Source organism: Leiobunum rupestre, chromosome 1, assembly GCF_980474605.1.
Source record: "Leiobunum rupestre chromosome 1, qqLeiRupe1.1.hap1, whole genome shotgun sequence".
NCBI classification, from domain to species: domain Eukaryota; kingdom Metazoa; phylum Arthropoda; class Arachnida; order Opiliones; family Sclerosomatidae; genus Leiobunum; species Leiobunum rupestre.
The window spans coordinates 29,246,058-29,267,737 of record NC_143384.1 but is presented as its reverse complement, the minus strand read 5'-3'; the positions used below and the strand labels follow the sequence as shown (position 1 = coordinate 29,267,737).

Sequence of the window (21,680 nt, the reverse complement as noted above, 5' to 3'; positions counted from 1 at the left end):
CGCGCGTGCTGTGCTCAAGAAAATTTGTTAAAGTAATTAAAGCTATTGCACGAGCTCAAGGACGGATCTTAACGTTTTGACAGATGTCTAAGAAAAATAAGTTTTTTATTATTCAATGTTAGTGTACATGTTTTGAATTAAGGGTAATTAAAAAATTAATGTTGTTTTTTAATAACTGACGTAAGTTTGTAATTTTCTGTTGTATGGGTTAATTTTTGTGCCGGTTTTTTGGCAAATGTTGTTCTGGGAATATTTGAAGAGCGACTAGCCTGCCCTCCGCGGACGTTTAAGGAACTAAAGGAACTGTTTTAGGGATTTCCTAGTCACATACTTCTTTGTTTGTTGAGTCTTTCTATACCCTAAATAAGGGTAGTTGTGTTAGGTTGTTTTTATAAAGGATTTTCTTATAGGATCTTGAATCTAAGTAGTAATATAAGTCACGTAATAACCAAAAGTTTTCTATGGAAATAAGAACATAATGTATAAGTATGACACTTCGTGTAATTTTAATGCTAATTTTCTGATCGATTCGTTTTTCGAGTCCGACATTATCATCAAGCTCCGACTTGGCCTTGCACTCGAACTGAGTAGTATGTTTTCGTCCTTGGTAATAGTTTATTTATCTTATTATAATTAATAATATTAATTATTAATATTTGACACTACGGGGCCCTGTCCTCAGAACTAAACCTAACAGTTCTGTGATAATTTTTCCTAATTAACATACTTTTTTTTATATTACTTATGGTAATAATATATATATAATATATTATATAATATAATATATATAATATAACGAATTAATGAAATTGGTTAACGTTTTGGCGTCGTGACGTCATAAGCTAAGCGCCGCGGTTTAAAAGGAACGTTTTCTGTTTTCGGGACATAACGCCGTGGAGTAAGTCTTTAGTTGTGTTTTTAGACGCTAGAGGGAGCTTATTTGTTTCCCGGGTTTTATACAAGGCTTAAATATGGATCGTAGCGCCGCGGTAAAGCAAAATTACTTCGCGTTAGTTCCGAATTTAAGCGATAGGTGGCTCTATATTTAGTCAATTTATAGCTTATTCTTTTGAGGTTTTGACAGAGTAGATAAATGCATCGCTTATTAAAGGCATATAGCGTAGCGCCGCGGCGTAAGGCGTACATTTTTAGTAACGACGTTAAATCATAGATGTCCCTTTTATATATTTGAAGTTGCGGTTTCGGCTAAAACCGAGGGATACAATTTCCTAATTAATATTTTCCCATAAAAATCATTTAATAATTTTCGAGGAAATTCGTTTAATTGGCAGGAAATTGTGCGGCATTTTCCCCCCAAAACGAAACTATCGGCCTTTTGTTACCCTCTTCGGAGAAATTCGCCGAAAAATGTAGTTACGATTAAGTAATTTCGTCGAAAATATATTTCGTCCTATCTATCCCCAGTTTTTCTCCGTAACGACCTCATCAATTAACCTTCGGTTAGTTCTCGTTTCGTCCGCTAGATGGCGACTATGTATCCGTAAACGAGGAAAACGAGCGTGCTCTTTGGGAAAACGGAAAAGTTCGATCGTGCATAAATCGGGCTCAGGAAACCGCCGCTTTTGTACCGAGGGTGCGCGATGCCGATTTCCGCTGCTCAAGTTTCAGCGAACAGAACCCTTTTTACCCTGAACCACCTTCCGTTTTTAAGTTGGGTGGAGCGTATGGAATTGGGTGTTGTTGTCTGTTAATCATTTGTCTACTTTATTGGTTAATACGCTTTAGCGCCTGCTGCCGTCGGAAAGGGAAAATTCGAAAAATTGTCTTCCCCCCGCCCGTAAATCGCTCAGCGTAAAGGCTCATCCAATGAAATTTGTACACAACCCTGCGTTAGCGTGTTTAAAGGCTAGCTGCGTTCTCCTTGTGTTTGTTGCTCCTAGGATCTACAAACGTTTCGTCCTAAATGTCCACGTTACATCGCTACCAGTGGCAAAAAAATTAAATTCATTGATCCACCATTAAAAGTCGTAAATTACACTGCCTTAAAGAGCTACAATTAAGATGGCGTAGCTTACATTATGGATGTTTCTTGTGGTATAATGCTCGGAGGGATGAGAAAATCATTTAAATGTCCATGAAATTCATGAATTAATTATACATTAGTTCTGTAGTCATAAAGGCAAAAATCGCCTCTCCAATATTTATGGTGGCGCCATCTACGGTTGTTTTAGAAAGCAGATACTACTTAAATTTCGAAAGAATGGGAGAAAGTCAAAATACATATTAAGCATTTATCTTTATTAATCTTAATTCGTGTCGAAATGGTGGCGTCATCTTTGGCAGTTTTCCGAAAGTAGCCACTAGTTGTCATCCCATTCGTAAAAATGGGATGAACAGAAAATAGATACCAAGCATTTATTTTTCTTAATAGTAGACGTCGCCTCAGTCAGTGCGTTCGCGTCCAAATGGTGGCGCCATCTATGTTAGTTTCCGAAAGCAGCCACTACTTATATTTCGTAAAAATGGGATGAACGAAATATAGATACCACAAATTTAGCATTTTTAATAGTAGATGTCGCCTCAGTCAGTGCGTTCGCGTCGAAATGGTGGCGCCATCTACGGTAGTTTCTAAAAGCAGAAACTACTTAAATTTCGTAAAAATGAGATAAAGGCCAAATACATACCAAGCATTTATCCTTCTTAATAGTAGATGTCGCCTCAGACAGTGCGTTCGCGTCGAGCGCGTAGGCGCAACTTCGCTCTGTCCGCCATTGGCCATCTTGTCGCCATAAGTCTTGTTACGGAGGTTTGGAGGGAGAGAGAGAGAGAGAGAGAGTAGTGGTGGCGTAGGGAGGTCTCGCTGGCGCCAGATCTCATTCGATCGCTCTGCGAGGCAGCGGCACACTACACTCGCGTGTTTTCATTCAGTTGCCGCGCTCCAACTGACCTGGACGCACCCTCGTCGCGGCTTCCGCAGCACTCTGTCAGCGGCGCTCTTCTGGCTGCCTCCTAGAACCGAAGTTTTCTTGTCGCCGATATAAAAAGAGAGAAACGAACCCAAACAGAAAATTACCACGTGTTTAGGGCCCGAAAAAAGGAGAACGATTTCGAATAGGCCACACGGTTCCTGTCGCCTCCGACGACCGCGGAAAATCGCCTTTTTGAGATACAACATTATAGATTCTCTTCAGACCGGACTCTGGGGTAAGTTTACTTTATACAAGTTTATTCTGTCACGGGGGATTCTACCGTTTTGCCACTGGCCCCGTTTGAGAGTAGTAGACGCGTTTCGTAAACACTACGGCTTAACAGGGCCCCCTACTTGCTAAAAAACGCGTCTTTTTTAGGCCTAGCGTGGAGTTTTTGTTTTGGGTTTTGTTCGAGATTAAATACGTTGAATAGGGGGTTAATGTACCGTTTCATAGAGCTGTTCCTTCGTTTTGTCGAGGATTGGTTAAAGGTGAGCTGATATACTTGGAAAATTCGGCTTAAAGATGGTATTTAGATAACTGTATTTTGTGTAAACCTGCACTCGTGATTTAATACAATGTTCATTTTTAAACTATAGTATATTTACATATAATTTATCAGGGAAGTGACTAGCTTTTATTAGCTATTAGGAATTGGATAACTTAAATCGTCAAGTAGGACTCGTGAAAAAAGTAATTTTATTGTTTAGACCAGTGGCTCTCAACATTTGTCGCTTGAAAACCAGTGCTGTATTTATTTTTTTACTGCTGAAACTAATTCGATCATAGCCCCTTGAATTTTAAATGGAGCCCTGGGGTTTCATTGAGCCTTATTTGATAATAACTGGTTTAGACTGAACTAAATTTGTTCTTTCATGGGTAGAAAGTTTACTTAAATACTTCGAAAATTGGGCTTAAACATACTTTTCGTAGATATCAACAAAGTTTATGTAAAACCGAACTCGTGATAATATAAAGTTATTTTTTAAACTAGAGTCAATTTTTCTATAACTGATCGGGAAAATGCCTAGTTTTTATTAGGAATTTGTCAAGCTGGACTCGCGAGACAAGTAATTTTATAGCTTAGACTACAATAAATAGGCTTTTTTAGTTAAGAAAAAACAGTTCTTAAATTTATTTTATTAAAATTCACCTTTAATATATGAAAATACTAATACCAGCTGTCAAAAACCGATTGCATTATCGTAACACTGTTAATGAAATATCCTTCAAATGTTGTGACACAAACTAATAGCTAAACTATCATCTGGTTATCGGTTTTCGTTACTCCGCATTGTTTCGAAATTGTAAACATAAAAATTTAATTTTTTTCTTTGGCAAAATTTTCATATCGAAAAGAGGTGTAGATTTGTGTACTTTATATATAGATTCTAGTATATTACGGGGTTCGCTTTCGTGACAAATTTCATCAAAATCGATGTAAGGTATTTTCTAATTTTCTATTGCTAGCTTGTTTATTATTTCGGCAAAGAATATCACCTATCGACGTGTTCTTTTTGGCGGAACTAAATCTACTGCTAGTCCATTTTCTATTCAATTCTGGACAGCGTTTGAATAAGCTCAATGGTTTTAATAGAAATTTTTGTTGTAAATTATTCTACTAAAATGTGTTTAGTAGAGGATTTTTAGTTCCATTTTCTAGTATGTAATTTGTTTCTCAAAAATATGATTCTGATTTTAGAATTCTCAATAGTCATTGCAAAGAAGATGAAATTTTTAAAATCCTCAACCACTACCTCTGTACTTTTAAAAAAAATGTAAAAAAAAAAACCTAAATACTTTAAAAGTTGGTATTATTTCAATGGTTCCGACTTTTGCAAATTTGGCGTTCGGGATTTTGATTCTTAAAGTGATTTCAAAAATCAGAAACTGATTTTGGGTTTTCAGAGTAAAATTTTTGCGTTGATTTCAGGTTTTATAAGCTGATTTTAGAGATTTTGCAATCGATTTTTGCCCAGATTTTGGGATTTTCAATTTGATTTTAAGATTTCTAAAAATTCATTTGTTACGAATTTTGGATATCTCGCGTTATTTTGATTTATTTAGTTATGTTTTAAGCACTCCAGGCATAAACGTACTTATTCAATGTAATTTTTATTTTGATTTAAAATTAATCGGAAAAACTTCATTTTTAAAGGGGATTTTTCGTCTCTAAAAGAATCATATGATAGCTTAGACAAAATGTTTATTGAAATCAGATATCTTTCGAAATTAACTAAATATGCTACTACAAAAATAATCTTTTTCGAAACATTGTCAATTTTAACAAATATAAATAAATAAATTTTTGTATGAACCTATAAATTAATACAAAATTACAACATAATTTGACAAAATAATTTTCGGTAGAAAAATTGTTCATGTCAGTTACTATAACTTTCTAAACCTCTTTCAACTTGAAGATGGATTTTTAATAATGAAATATACCCTAGGAGTGTAATTTTGACATTGTATAGAAAGCAAATTTTAAGTTATGATGCGCTCTCATTGGAAATTGCCTCTACTCTGCTTAGAGCTCGGTGAAACAGATAAATTAACCGCTAAAGTTTTGATTAACCATAAAAATTACGGTTAACTGTTTATCCATGGATATTATCCACGGCTATATAGCAATTTAACATGCAAAATAATCGTTTTTTCCTGGATAATTTTCGTTTGTGGATAAAAATAAATAAAGTGATTATTTATTATCCAAACGCCGAGCTCTAAGTCTCTGCTAAGCTAAATATTGCACTTTTACTACCTGGATGGGTAGTGCACGGAAACGTATAGACTTCTGTCTGCACGAATATACGAACCCAAAGCATCACTCTCCGGCCAATCCGAATAACACACGGCTAGCATCAATCGAAGTTGGTCGTGCGAAGCTCACCTTTTGAAAATTGTTCTCCGCCATTTGAAAATGAGCTCGAGCTTATTCTCGGTATTGGTCCAAATTAAAATTAATTGCTTCTCATATTCCGTCCAACAATCTCTCTCCCTCTGCTCTCGTATTCGGCCGTCTAGTGGCTCCATCTGTCTTAATTCGAAAAGTGGTATTCGAACCCCCGGCAGCCACAGTACCAAAGACACCCCCCCCCCTCGGATCAATATCAATTAAGCGTTATTAATATCATTCCTAATGGCTACTTTCCGCCTAAATCGAACACGGCTACCGGTTGACCAATGGCCATTTTTCACAGTCCTTCTCGATGCAAATTGCGAAAGTTATAGTAATTGCAGAAGTACATAAGATATCTCTTACTGAGAAAGTATAGACGAATAAAGTTAAACATTCAAATATTGTAACCGTCGAAAACTTGGTTTAGAGGAAATCTTAGAGGGAAGGGACACCGTGATTGGTTTGCTTTAGATCGTAGTACACGCATGCGCATTTACGACTTTTAGGTTTGTTTTTATTTAATTAAACAAGGCTGCCCTGCAAAACATATTAACGAAAGGAAATGGATTATCGATAATTATTTGCCATAAACTGATATAGACAGAAAACCTCATGTATCAAAATAAATCAGTTAAAAGGTAACAATAGCTTTATTTTGGTTAACGTTGAAGGACTAATTTGGAACTAAGCCAAAATTAAGGTTTAAAAGAGCTCTAAGCATTTGGATTTGTTATAGCAGAACATCGAATTTTAACGGATAAAACGGAAAATAAATATTTTTTTGGCCATAGGTGGCACTAGCGTCGGTTCCACGTCACCCCCTCCCCCATTTTCAAACAAAACGTTCCTTTGGGATAAGGACTGGCGAGCTTGTTTACTTCATTATTATTAATATTCATCTCCCTATCCTCTTCATATTATTATTATTAAAAAAAAATGTTTGGGACAGGAAAAATAGTTCGCGATGTCAATTTTAACGGAATCTACTTATTTCGTGAAATATTATACACTTCTGGTGATAGCGTATGTAACAACATTGCATTATTTCCTGATTTTGGGTGACGAAAACGCGTAGATTGGAAGCTAAAGTTAGTGAAGTCGATTTTGAAAAGGCGCTGAATTCTTCACGCGTTTTTGGGTTTTGAAAATCTATAGTTAAGCTCATACAGGGCGATCACGAGATATTGTTTCCATGAGAACCGTTTGGTACAAAAAATATAAGAATTTTGTATTTCCGGTCCACTAATTGTATGTTCCTTGTGATCATGTTATGTATGGTAATAGAGACTTAAATTATACAATTTCGTCTGCTATAACTTGAATTGACTGTAGGTTGAATCTCTAGTATATTTTTAATCACTAGGTTAAATTTAACCCTAAAAAACATTTTTGGTAAAGATGGTAATTACAATCTTTTCAAAAAATGTTTTTTAATCAACCAAAATATTTAGAGATTTGAAATGTTTGGGATTCCAAATCAAGTGCATAAAATGGAGAAATGTTCGATCACTCAATCATAATAATCTTTTCAAATTTTTTTTTTCCAAATTTCAAAAATCGGTTTACCATACCGAACTTTCGAGATATTTCTTTAAATTTCAACGCGGGTATTTTAAGTAAAATGGGACTCACGATAAACTGATTAAAACTGGACTCGCGATAAACGATTAACTGATTAAAACCGGACTCGCGATAAACGATAAACTGAGTAACACCGGACTTGAAATATACGTAAACTCAGTAACACCGGACTCGCGATATACGATAAACTGAGTAACACCGGACTCGAGTTAAACGATAAACTGAGTAACACTGGACTGGCGTGAAATTATAAACTGAGTAACACTGGACTGGCTTGAAATGATAAACTGAGTAACACCGGAATCGCGATAAACGATAAACTGAGTAACACCGGACTCACGGTAAACGATAAACTGAGTAACACCGGACTCGCGATAAACTGAGTAACACCGGACTCACGATAAACGATAAACTTAGTAACACCGGACTCGCGATAAACTGAGTAACACCGGACTCACGATAAACGATAAACTTAGTAACACCGGACTCGCGATAAACTGAGTAACACCGGACTCGCGATAAACTGAGTAACACCGGACTCACGATAAACGATAAACTTAGTAACACCGGACTCGCGATAAACGATAAACTTAGTAACACCGGACTCGCGATAAACGATACACTGAGTAACACCGGACTCGCGATAAACTGAGTAACACATGACTCACGTTAAACGATAATCTTAGTAACACCGGACTCACGATAAACGATAAACTGAGTAACACCGGACTCGCGATAAACTGAGAAACACCGGACTCACGATAAACGATAAACTTAGTAACACCGGACTCGCGATAAACGATAAACTGAGTAACACTGGACTCGCGATAAACGATAAACTGAGTAACACTGGACTCGCGATAAACGATAAACTTAGTAACACCGGACTCGCGATAAACGATAAACTGAGTAACACTGTACTCACGATGAACTGAGTAACACCGGACTCGCGATAAACGATAAACGGACAATGCGTAACACCGGACTCGCGATAAACGATTAGCTGAGTAACACCGGACTCGCGATAACCGATAAACTTAGTAACACCGGACTCGCGATAAACGATAAACTGAGTAACACTGGACTCGCGATAAACGATAAACTTAGTAACACCGGACTCGCGATAAACGATAAACTGAGTAACACTGGACTCGCGATAAACGATAAACTGAGTAACACTGGACTCACGTTAAACGATAATCTTAGTAACACCGGACTCACGATAAACGATAAACTGAGTAACACCGGACTCGCGATAAACTGAGAAACACCGGACTCACGATAAACGATAAACTTAGTAACACCGGACTCGCGATAAACGATAAACTGAGTAACACTGGACTCGCGATAAACGATAAACTGAGTAACACTGGACTCGCGATAAACGATAAACTGAGTAACACTGTACTCACGATGAACTGAGTAACACCGGACTCGCGATAAACGATAAACGGACAATGCGTAACACCGGACTCGCGATAAACGATTAGCTGAGTAACACAGGACTCGCGATAAACAATAAACTTAGTAACACCGGACTCGCGATAAACGATAAACTGAGTAACACTGTACTCACGATAAACTGAGTAACACCGGACTCGCGATAAACGATAAACGGACAATGCGTAACACCGGACTCGCGATAAACGATTAGCTGAGTAACACAGGACTCGCGATAAACGATAAACTTAGTAACACCGGACTCGCGATAAACGATAAACTGAGTAACACTGGACTCGCGATAAACGATAAACTTAGTAACACCGGACTCGCGATAAACGATAAACTGAGTAACACTGTACTCACGATGAACTGAGTAACACCGGACTCGCGATAAACGATAAACGGACAATGCGTAACACCGGACTCGCGATAAACGATTAGCTGGGTAACACCGGACTCGCGTTAAACGATTAGCTGAGTAACACCGGACTCGCGATAAACTGAGTATCACCGGACTCACGATAAACGATAAAATGAGTAGAAAGGACTGTGACGTAAGAGCCTCATTTAAACAAGAAGGCCACGTTACTTTATAAAAAGAACTATTTCTCAAAAGATACAGAAAAATAACACATTGTTAAATTTAACCAATTTAAAACCGGTAAAAAGATACATTTCTTTGTAATAGGCGCTAGCATAAATTCTTCATGTCTTGTTCAACTTGTTAAAATGTTCCACGCGCTCTTTAATATTTTAGCGTAAAAGACTCGCGCATTTTTTTACCTCATGGAGCACGCGCTAGATCGCTCATTTAATCTAAAATATCAAGTTGCACGTGGAACTTTTTAACAAGTTGAATAAGATATAAATACAGTTTATGCTAGCGTCTATTTAATTATAATTTGATTTTGATTAGCCAAGTCTATTTAATCGGAGCTAAAACAGCCAAATATTTCACAAAGACTATTTGGCCAAGTTTGGGGGACTAGCAACTTACTCTATATTGTTTGGTTTCAAACCTTTAGCTTATTTTCGGTCTTCGTGTGTGCCAGACATATTATATTTTTGGAGTTTTTTCGAGACATTTGTGTTTAGTGTTGTAAGTCGGAAAATTTTCCGTATTTTTCCGAAAAAAATAAAAACTTTTTAATTCATGATTAGTCTAATATTGTTCGCAAATTTAAATAAAGCGGCATTTTCGCCTCATTTTTTCGAATATAAAAGTAAAACTAAACCTCTAGACTAGTTTAAACTGATTAACAATGTAATACTATTAATTTTATATCGATAAAAAGTCAAAAACATAAAAAACCCTAAAGAAGTAATTTGTTTCAATTTTTAATTTTTCAGATTTGCTGGAAATTTTATGGAAATTTTTCCGCATTTAATTTTTGTTTGTCAAATATCTCCGTCGAATATTGTACTTGATCTTAGCTGATTTGATAGAACGGTCTAACAAACCACTTTAAATACATTCTGGTGCAACCGTTATTATACCCGCCTTGGCTATCTTGTTAATACCCAGGCCTCCATTCCGATTTCGGAGAAATATCTCATTCCATCATTAGCGATTTAACTCTGAATAATTTTGCAATTTATCCCGTGTGCCGTTGTGTTTTCCCCGCTCTGTCTCTTGTAACGGTTTAGCTGTTAGCAGATACATTTGCAAATCCAGAGTAAGAAAGAAGAGTTTTGGCAGAGAAGAGATTTTTAAAGCGCCCTTGTCTTTATTAGGAATCGACTCAATATGCTAATTTTCGTCTCGTGACGGTTGTTGAGGGGACAGCCGACGATGCCTTTTTATAAGCCATTTTAAATGGTCTTTTCTGTTGTTTTGCCTTTTCATTCGTTGATGGGGTTTTTACGCTTTTGAGTTATCGAGTTATCCGTTTTGTTTGCGGCTAACTATATCGTTATTTCTAATGATTTTTTGGCCAGGCTTTGTTGCTGGCTACCGGTTAGGGGCTATAGCTTCGTGATTGTCCGTTAAGTAAAATTTTGCAACCTGACAAAGTTTAAAGTTTGAGCTTGGTATCATTTTCATGTTGTGCTATTTCGGTCATTAGTCAATACCTTATGAGTCCGCTGTTAATGGTTAATGAGGTAGATGTTTACTCCGAATACGCTACGCCATTTTGGTTAATTTAGGTTATTTTAAAGTTAAGATTGGTTAAGATTAGTTTAAAAAATTACTTTAATACTAACGTAGTTTTGATTGTCTTCCTCTTGGAAAAATAAGGTAAGTTTAGGTTATTATTAGGTAAGATTAGGTTATTATTAGGTAAGATTAGGTTATTATTAGGTAAGATTAGGTTATTATTAGGTAAGATAAGGTTGATATTAGGTAAGATTAGTTGAAGATAAATGTAAGTTACGGTGTTCCTAAAATGTAACTTTTTTCGAATATAGGCCATGTCACTGGTAAATAGTGACAAGTAATGGCAAATTTGACAAATAATGGCATATAGTGACAAATAATGGCATATAATGACAAATAGGGAAAAAAAATTATTTTGTACTCTTAGAACACTTCATTTGCTATAACTTTTAGCAATGAATAAAATAAAAATATTTAATTGTGTTTTACAAATGTTTCAAAATAGCCAAACATTTTATATATTTATGTGAAAAATATAAAAAATAGCCCAATGGTATTTCATACGAAACATTTATTAGTATTTTTACATTTTCTAATATTTGCCACTATGTCAATTTGTCACTAAAAATCATTATTTACCATGACACTTTTTGCCACTATTTGCCACAATAAATGTCAGGTGGTATTTACCACCCCAGAACACTAAGTTACTTTAATACTTACGTAACTAGTTTTGATTTTCCACTTTTTGGAAAATAACTTTATTTGTGAGAGCCTATCTGATAAGTTAAGTTTCAATAGGAAAATGTTTACTTCAACCACATTGCAGATGGCGCTATGTACCATTAGGGGCTTTCCATCTTCTATAAATAACGGCACGTGACGCACGCTTCATGTCCTCTGTTAATTGGAACGTGCCAACGAGCGTGCATCGCCGTAGAGAAGCGAGAAAAGCCTTTTTATGTTCCGTTGCGCCCTCTTTAGTAAAAATATGCATCATTGTTTGTCAACAAATAATTCAATTAGTCAATAGTTGATCGCGGAAATATCAGTTCTTATATTGTATTTTTTGTTATAAAATTATTATATTATATTTTTACCCATACCTTTGAGAAAAGTCGATTATAAAGCACTTTTGAAAGTTCCCAACACTAACACATGAAAATCATGAAATTATAGTACTCTAGATATTTCCAACAAATAGTTCGATTTTTCCTTAAAACCAAAATACTTATATCAGTTCATTAATTTTTTTATATTTTTATTATGTAAAATGCTTAGTGATAATAATCAATTGAAATTGGTCTTTTCCAATTTTTGTACGTGCCAAAGAACGTGTTTTTCCGTCCAATAAATAAAATAGATTTTATTTTTGGAGAAGACGAACAATTGACTGAAAAAACTATTAACCGGAAGAACGTGATGTCAAAACTCGTAGCTTTGAAGGTACATTTTTTGTCATTCATTTTTGGCGTTTGAAGTGGTTTCGGAATCTGCCAGCCAAGTATAATATTCAATTTCGTTTCACCGATAAGATTATACCAAACCTTATCAGCGTTAAATAACACCTTTTAAGTTGCCTATTGTTATTTGTCTGTTCTCGCGGCTAGTTTTATCTAAAAGCGGGCCAAATCTGTTGTATTTTTTTGGGGGTCCGTCCGGGATCGGGCAATTTCTTCTAAGCAACGCGATGGTAATTTATCAACGGCAACGAAGACCAACACCCAAAAACCCGTACAAATAGACATTGTTTCCTGATGTCGACAGTAGGGGGCGTTCGAGTCGTACTCGCTGGCTCCCCCCCCCCTCGCCTCCGCTCTTTGGCGCCTTTTCTAGCGCTTTCCTTTCGGCCCTAGGGCTGGCATTCGCTATTTCGATTGTCTGAGCAAATTCGTTAGAATCACGGGCTGCTCCAAGCTCCAGTAATGAAGTCCCCCGGGGCAAAGAGCCCCTTTTCTCCCCCCCTCCCGACTTACACCGACTTTGTCGACCCCCGTTCATCCCCCTCTCTATACTATCGCCAACGACTACAGGGTGCTTCTGTTTGTAGTACCTCAAAGAGCGAAAATTGACACATTATTTCTAGGCCTTTTAGATAGTTTTTACAAGTTTCATTTGGAATTATTTTCATGTTCAGGGTGTCTCAATTTGCTTTCTTGTTCAGGGCATTTCATAACTATAAAATCTAGACTTTAACCATTTTAAAGAATATATTGGAAAACAGTTTGTACGCTGCCAGACCATGTTTATCATAGTACACGCTTTTAATAGCCGTTTTCCACCCTGACTTGACGCGTCTATTAAAATTTTGATTTTTTTTTCAGCTTTTTTATCAAAAATATGGAAAATAGTGCGAATATAGTTATCGATTTTTTACAATTTTTAAAAGGGCATTGCGTAATATTATATTTTAAAACTTAAATAATTTTTACTGAAACGTACTTTTTTGAGATACTCTATTTGTTATCGGAAATCTTTAAAAAAGTATTATTTTAGTATCTAAGTGCTGCACCTAAACGTGTTCAGTGTGTAATGTGTAGATTGTTCTTTCTGTGAAACAATTATTTTCAACTAAAACCAACAATGGTTTGAACTGAACGTTGTAAAACGAAAACGTCTATGAAGAATCGCCTATTTAGGGGAAACATTTGGGTTTTTTTTCGTAGACTAGGCGGCGCTAGCTGTTCAATTATACAAATTGAATTTACCTTTTAATTCAGGGTTGCCACGGTGACTGGAAAACCTGGAATTCCTAGAAAAGTCAGGGAATTTGAATATGGGTCTACAAATCAGTGAAAAGTCAGGGAATTTGAATATGGTTCTACAAATCAGGGAAAAGTCAGGGAATTTGAATATGGGTCTACAGATCAGGGAAAAGTCAGGGAATTTGAATATGGTTCTACAAATCAGGGAAAAGTCAGGGAATTTGAATATGGGTCTACAGATCAGGGAAAAGTCAGGGAATTTGAATATGGGTCTACAAATCAGGGAAAAGTCAGGGAATTTGAATATGGGTCTACAGATCAGGGAAAAGTCAGGGAATTTGAATATGGGTCTACAAATCAGGGAAAAGTCAGGGAATTTGAATATGGGTCTACAGATCAGGGAAAAGTCAGGGAATTTGAATATGGGTCTACAAATCAGTGAAAAGTCAGGGAATTTGAATATGGTTCTACAAATCAGGGAAAAGTCAGGGAATTTGAATATGGGTCTACAAATCAGTGAAAAGTCAGGGAATTTGAATATGGTTCTACAAATCAGGGAAAAGTCAGGGAATTTGAATATGGGTCTACAGATCAGGGAAAAGTCAGGGAATTTGAATATGGTTCTACAAATCAGGGAAAAGTCAGGGAATTTGAATATGGGTCTACAGATCAGGGAAAAGTCAGGGAATTTGAATATGGGTCTACAGATCAGGGAAAAGTCAGGGAATTTGAATATGGGTCTACAAATCAGGGAAAAGTCAGGGAATTTGAATATGGGTCTACAGATCAGGGAAAAGTCAGGGAATTTGAATATGGGTCTACAAATCAGGGAAAAGTCAGGGAATTTGAATATGGGTCTACAAATCAGGGAAAAGTCAGGGAATTTGAATATGGGTCTACAGATCAGGGAAAAGTCAGGGAATTTGAATATGGGTCTACAAATCAGTGAAAAGTCAGGGAATTTGAATATGGTTCTACAAATCAGGGAAAAGTCAGGGAATTTGAATATGGGTCTACAGATCAGGGAAAAGTCAGGGAATTTGAATATGGTTCTACAAATCAGGGAAAAGTCAGGGAATTTGAATATGGGTCTACAAATCAGGGAAAAGTCAGGGAATTTGAATATGGGTCTACAGATCAGGGAAAAGTCAGGGAATTTGAATATGGGTCTACAAATCAGGGAAAAGTCAGGGAATTTGAATATGGGTCTACAGATCAGGGAAAAGTCAGGGAATTTGAATATGGGTCTACAAATCAGGGAAAAGTCAGGGAATTTGAATATGGGTCTACAGATCAGGGAAAAGTCAGGGAATTTGAATATGGGTCTACAAATCAGGGAAAAGTCAGGGAATTTGAATATGGGTCTACAGATCAGGGAAAAGTCAGGGAATTTGAATATGGGTCTACAGATCAAGGAAAAGTCAGGGAATTTGAATATGGGTCTACAAATCAGGGAAAAGTCAGGGAATTTGAATATGGTTCTACAAATCAGGGAAAAGTCAGGGAATTTGAATATGGGTCTACAGATCAGGGAAAAGTCAGGGAATTTGAATATGGGTCTACAAATCAGGGAAAAGTCAGGGAATTTGAATATGGGTCTACAGATCAGGGAAAAGTCAGGGAATTTGAATATGGGTCTACAAATCAGGGAAAAGTCAGGGAATTTGAATATGGGTCTACAGATCAGGGAAAAGTCAGGGAATTTGAATATGGGTCTACAAATCAGTGAAAAGTCAGGGAATTTGAATATGGTTCTACAAATCAGGGAAAAGTCAGGGAATTTGAATATGGGTCTACAAATCAGTGAAAAGTCAGGGAATTTGAATATGGTTCTACAAATCAGGGAAAAGTCAGGGAATTTGAATATGGGTCTACAGATCAGGGAAAAGTCAGGGAATTTGAATATGGTTCTACAAATCAGGGAAAAGTCAGGGAATTTGAATATGGGTCTACAGATCAGGGAAAAGTCAGGGAATTTGAATATGGGTCTACAAATCAGGGAAAAGTCAGGGAATTTGAATATGGGTCTACAGATCAGGGAAAAGTCAGGGAATTTGAATATGGGTCTACAAATCAGGGAAAAGTCAGGGAATTTGAATATGGGTCTACAGATCAGGGAAAAGTCAGGGAATTTGAATATGGGTCTACAAATCAGGGAAAAGTCAGGGAATTTGAATATGGGTCTACAGATCAGGGAAAAGTCAGGGAATTTGAATATGGGTCTACAGATCAAGGAAAAGTCAGGGAATTTGAATATGGGTCTACAAATCAGGGAAAAGTCAGGGAATTTGAATATGGTTCTACAAATCAGGGAAAAGTCAGGGAATTTGAATATGGTTCTACAAATCAGGGAAAAGTCAGGGAATTTGAATATGGGTCTACAGATCAGGGAAAAGTCAGGGAATTTGAATATGGGTCTACAGATCAGGGAAAAGTCAGGGAATTTGAATATGGGTCTACAAATCAGGGAAAAGTCAGGGAATTTGAATATGGGTCTACAGATCAGGGAAAAGTCAGGGAATTTGAATATGGGTCTACAGATCAGGGAAAAGTCAGGGAATTTGAATATGGGTCTACAAATCAGGGAAAAGTCAGGGATTTTTAAAAATTAGTTTAAAAAAATTAGGGTAATATCAGGGAATTTAATTTCGGTTGTAAATAGGAAACTTTTTCTAAAATATAGGTTAAAAAATACCAAATCTTGGCACAAAATAAATCAGAGAAAATCTTCAAAGATGGTCAGGGAAAACCTGGCAAAGTCAGGGAATTTGATTGTGAAAAAACTGTGTCAACCCTGTAATTATATTTTTAATTTTTGTAGCTATAAATCAGGTTAAGCCAACCGAACTACGCGTTTTCGAGTGGAAACCTAATCATTTAGTCGCGAACGCGGTTATCCCGGTCACCCTGTACGTCAGTTTCCCGCTCGGCAGCTTTCGACGCCAGCCGAACGTAGGGTGTCAACTCGGAGCTACGGGCCAATTTTTCCTCGCTGAAACGAAACCAATGAAATAGTTTTACTTTTTCGGAAAAACTAAAATCCGCTGGCGTCTTTATTTTATCTTTGAGTTTCCTTTCGGCCGCTCTGGGACCTAACAGTCTTTTGTCACTACGTAACGTGTGGGGATTTACTAACGAAGCCGGCGATTCTAAGGGTTTGGAGTTTGCGTTGCGCTTATTGTTTTGGTCGTAAAAGGTAGTTTCATATTTTTTATTGCGGACGATTTCGTGGAGAAAAGTTGGTTTCGCGAAGTGGGTTAGTGTGAGTTTGAGTTTTTATATTTAGGGTATTTTTTTGGGGGATGTCGATTTAAATACGGTTACCCAATTGTTTTGCAGCACGGTATTCAATTCAAGTTTTTAAGAGTGTCGTATACATACAAATATTGTGGATGGGATTCTCAATCTCAAAATGGTATTGAAAATCCGAAACTGATTTTTAAGTTTTGATGTAATTTTTACTAAGGGCTATTTTGAATTGAAATTTTTCATTCTGATTTTTAATATTTTGAAGTTTCATTTCGCACTGATTTACAAAGTTTGAAGTTTTATATGCTGATTTTTGAGATTTTAAAGTTCTATTTCCGCGCTGATTTCAAGAGTTTGAAGTTTAATTTCCATGCTGATTTTTGAGAAAGTTTCATTTCCGTGCTGATTTTAAAAGTTTCATTTCGTGCTGACTTAAGTTTCATTTCGTGCTGACTTAAGTTTCATTTTCTTGCGGATTTTTGAGAAAGTTTCATTTTCTTGCTGATTGAAGTTTCATTTCTTGCGGATTTTTTAAGTTTCATTTCTTGCGGATTTTTTAAGTTTCATTTCTCGCTGATTTTTTAAGTTTCATTTCTTGCGGATTTTTTAAGTTTCATTTCTTGCGGATTTTTTAAGTTTCATTTCTCGCTGATTTTTTAAGTTCCATTTCTTGCGGATTTTTTAAGTTTCATTTCTCGCTGATTTTTTAAGTTTCATTTCTTGTGGATTTTTGAGATTTTGAAGTATCATTTAAATGATTTCGAGATTTTTAAGTTGAATTAAAGATTTTTACAAATCTATTTCCATGGATTGTATTGAATTTTGTTTTCCAAAGTTTGGAAAGTACCGGTTTGTTTATCGCCAGTTTTAGATACAAATTTAGTTTTCTTGTTATCTTTATAAAAACTTAGAAATAGTTCTAGCTTATTCTAGGCATGGTGTATCTATAGCACTTATTGGTCAATCGTAAAGTGCTTCTAACTCCGAACTGATCACGTACAGTCCTAGTTCTCCAATTCGATATCACGATATCAAAGTCCGGAGTTTGTAGAACAATAATGAGACCGATCTGAGACAGACAATCTTGACAGTTCCCTTTACCGGATATTCTCTGGTCAATCGCGGCTGGGAGTGGGGTAGAAGGCGGTTTATTCTCTGTAAGAAAGAAAGTAAACCCCAAGAAATGATTTGTATATCTTCGAATCGAAAATGGAGAATAAAAGAAAAGTGGAAAATGCCTATTCTTGCTGAAAGTCACGAACCAGCCGGTAAATTGTCTAATTAGGAATTGACGAAGCCAATATCGGAAATATTTCTTTCATCTGTCTCGTGTTTTGGATTCTTCGATCGCACTGGCTTTGATCCAAAAACTCTCCGAAAGTTCAAAGGTAAAATTAAAAGGATATTTTGTACCTTTTTTATATATCTCGAAAGACTTCACTAAATAGTTTGTTAACGTGTCACCAGGGTAAAAAGAATGTCATTCACGTTTGCCACGATTGTCACGATGACGTCACGCATATGCTAGACATCAATACCCAGTTTAAGACGGTTTCTGTGGTAGTTTTTGACCAATCAAAGTTCTCGAAATTCGCCTTGAAAAGTGTGAGGTTACCGCCCACTTAAACTTTTTAAGCAATAATTGGTTACTAATAGGTGTTTCTTTAAGGTTAATAATGTTTTTTATCCGTGTCACCTAGGAGCAACAAACACACAAGGAGAACGCAACCCGTCAAAAGGATTGTAGACCATTGGACCGAAATCCCATTCGTCCGAATGGACCATTGAACCGAATTCCAATCGACCGAAAACTGCGTTTTGCGCAGTTTTCATTCAATATACCGTTAGTGATACATATTTATATATCGTAGGTTACGTGACGATAGTATATCTAATTTGGACTAAACTATGTCTTAAATATTTATTATTTCGTACCGACGTGTATTTTTAGACCTTTTTCCCTTGAAATTTGATATTTTCCGGAAAATAACCTTGATAAGACCCGACGTGAAATAGTTGCCTACCATATCTAACCGAACCCAACCTAACCTAACCTAACCTAACCAAACCTAACCCAACCCAACCCAACCCAACCTGAACTAACCTACCCGAAGTGAAAACGAACCAGATTTAAATTTCCCATTCAACTGAATCCCGCCATGTTGGGCTATAAACGAAAATACTTTTCGGTTCAATGGGATTCGGTCGAACGGGATTCGGTTCAATGGTATACAACCGTCAAAAGTCGTGCATTTTCGTGTGTACGTTTTTCATTGGTGAGATGCTTTAGCGCCTGCTACCGTCGGAAGGGGAAAATTCGGAAATTGTCTTCCCCCCGCCCGTAAAACGTTCAGCGTAAAGGTTCGTCCAATGAAATTTGTAAACAACACTGCGTTAGCCTGTTTAAAGGTTAGCTGCGTTCTCCTTGTGTTTGTTGCTCCTAGGTGTCACGAGCTTAAGCATTTTAGTACTTTATTGGCACGCGCGTTTCGCACGTGGACTCGAAATTCCGAAATATTTCTCTATCTTCAATAGCTAAATAGCTAGTGACGTAGAAAACACATTTACACGTGACCTCCCGTATTTTATAGAAACCCTTGGCTGCGTTCAGCAGCGCTCATCGGACTCACCAATTACTAATCGGTGACATCGGTTTCCTACTGTACGCTTTGTCGCGTTTCCGGTTTTGACGTCACGATAGTCATCGGTTACTCACCGAAGTCATCGGCTGGAAGAGTCGGTTTTTCCGATGACTGACGTCATTTCTGACGTAAAACTACTATAAAAGCTACGCCATTTTAAAAAACACAGATGACTGAATAAAAGCGTTCAGCAACTTACGACGTCATTATGACGAAAAAGCTCATCGGTGGAAAATATCAAATCCATCGGGGGTTTTACCCCTTATTACTTACAAAAACCAATTTCCCACACTAAAATTAAACACAAAAAAAAACATTTTTTACATTACTACTTCGTGTAGTTTCAAAATTGAACTAATAAATAAAAGCATTGCTGTTTTGTATAATATCATAAGTTTATAATAACGTCCTTCTAAGTCAGAATCAAAGTTAGATATCAAACGCTCTATATGAAGGAAAAATAGTGGCCTCCATTGCTACTATGATTTATAATATATTTTCCCGCGAAGACTTGGCGCAGAGGCTTAGGGCGGAAATAGAATAATCGAAAATCTTAATGCGCATGCCTTGGAAGCTTTAGATGAAATGGCGACCGAATTTAGATTTGGGAGATATTTAAGTAATTTACATAAGCGATAAAAGAGGTGCAATATTTTCAAAGTTAGTTTACTAAAAATCACTGAATCTTCTAGCGTTTGGTCAAAAAAAATATTTTTATAGCCGAACACAACTAAAGATGGCACTCACATCGTAACCACGAAAATTTTAAATGCTTTTACGAGGTCAATGGAAGCTTTAAGCTAGGAGCAACAAACACAAGGAGAACGCGGCTAGACTTTAAACACGCTAACGTTTTACGGGCGGGGGGAAGAAAATTTCCTGAAATTACCCTTCCAACGGCAGCGGGTGCTAAAGCGTCTAACCAATGAAAATTGTACACAAGAAAATGCCCGAGTTTTGACGGGCTGCGTTCTCCTCGTGTGGGGTGCTGTGTTTATTGCTCCTAGCTTTAAGGGATTCTGACTTAGAGGGACCGTATTACAGGGGCGTAGGAACCGGGAGGGGCAGGGGGGGCAATGCCCCTCCCTAGAATTTTGCTGGGAGGGGCAACTAATGTTATTGCCCCCTCCAACCTTTGGTCAGTTGAAATCTTCAAAAGGCTCAAATTATCATTTTAAAAGCATATACAGTTTATAGAACCTCAACTGTGTTTAAATTTCAGTCTTTTCCCGCCAATTTACATAGTAGTAACAAGTACACATGTATTCGGAGAAGCTACACTCCATTAAAAATTAAAAACCACTCTCCAGACCCCTTTTCGTTTATCTTTGCCCCCTCCAACTTCTAGAACGTTCCTACGCCCCTGCCGTATTATAAACTTATGATACTATTAAAATTACATGTAGCAAGAATTCTGTAACCGTTATTAAATCATAAACATTTACAGTAAGAATTCGATTTTTTTAAACGTCTTCATTTGCCAACATTTTTAAATTTTTCTTAAAACATTCTATTTAAAATTGCCTTAATTTTTGTCAAAACGTCTTCCAAGCTTTAAAACCAGGTTTTAAAAAATCACAGGAACTCAAAATTGGCGGAAAAATTAATGCATTGGAATAATATTTTTACCTCTCCGAGGGGACTTTGTACCCTAGGAGGGGTTATACAACCACCGTGTCTGTCTGTCTGCCTGTCTCTCAGGCCTGCGAACGCGTTCGCATTTTCGGGGCAAAGGGTAATCACTGCGTACGCAGTTTCTTAGAATCAGGGAAAAGGTTTTTCCAAAAGCGACCTCTTTTTGTCATTGGGTGTAGTATAATTTTTTAAAGGCCGGGATTCGAACCCGAGCCCTCTTGCACGATAGGTGAGCTTGCCAACTTGTTTTATTTCGTGCGTAGTCTAAATTTTGGGTCACAAGTATCGCCGGTTGGGCATTTTCGTCAAAGAGCCGCTCACGCTCATGCTTTTTAGAGCGGTAACATTGACGTTCCTCTCATTTTTGTTTTGCGCTCTTTTAAAAAGATATTTTACCGCTCATTTTCGCTCATAATAACAAATCCGCTCACAATGAGATGAGCGGTGCGCAACACGGCTCCCGATAGAATATATGAAAGTTTTCTGCTCGTTCTG

At 36.9% G+C, this 21,680-nt stretch overlaps 1 protein-coding gene across 3 annotated transcripts in view; it reads left to right on the top strand.

The window, feature by feature from the left end:
- The first annotated feature begins 2,813 nt into the window (after positions 1-2,813).
- LOC149962067 (cadherin-like and PC-esterase domain-containing protein 1) overlaps positions 2,814-21,680 on the top strand; it is a 221,906-nt gene continuing 203,039 nt past the window's right edge. For all 3 annotated transcript variants that reach the window (XR_016481258.1, XR_016481254.1, XM_090178261.1), the window contains exon 1: positions 2,814-3,165. The gene's annotated coding sequence lies outside the window, so the exon portion shown is untranslated. The remainder of the gene's footprint in view (positions 3,166-21,680) is intronic.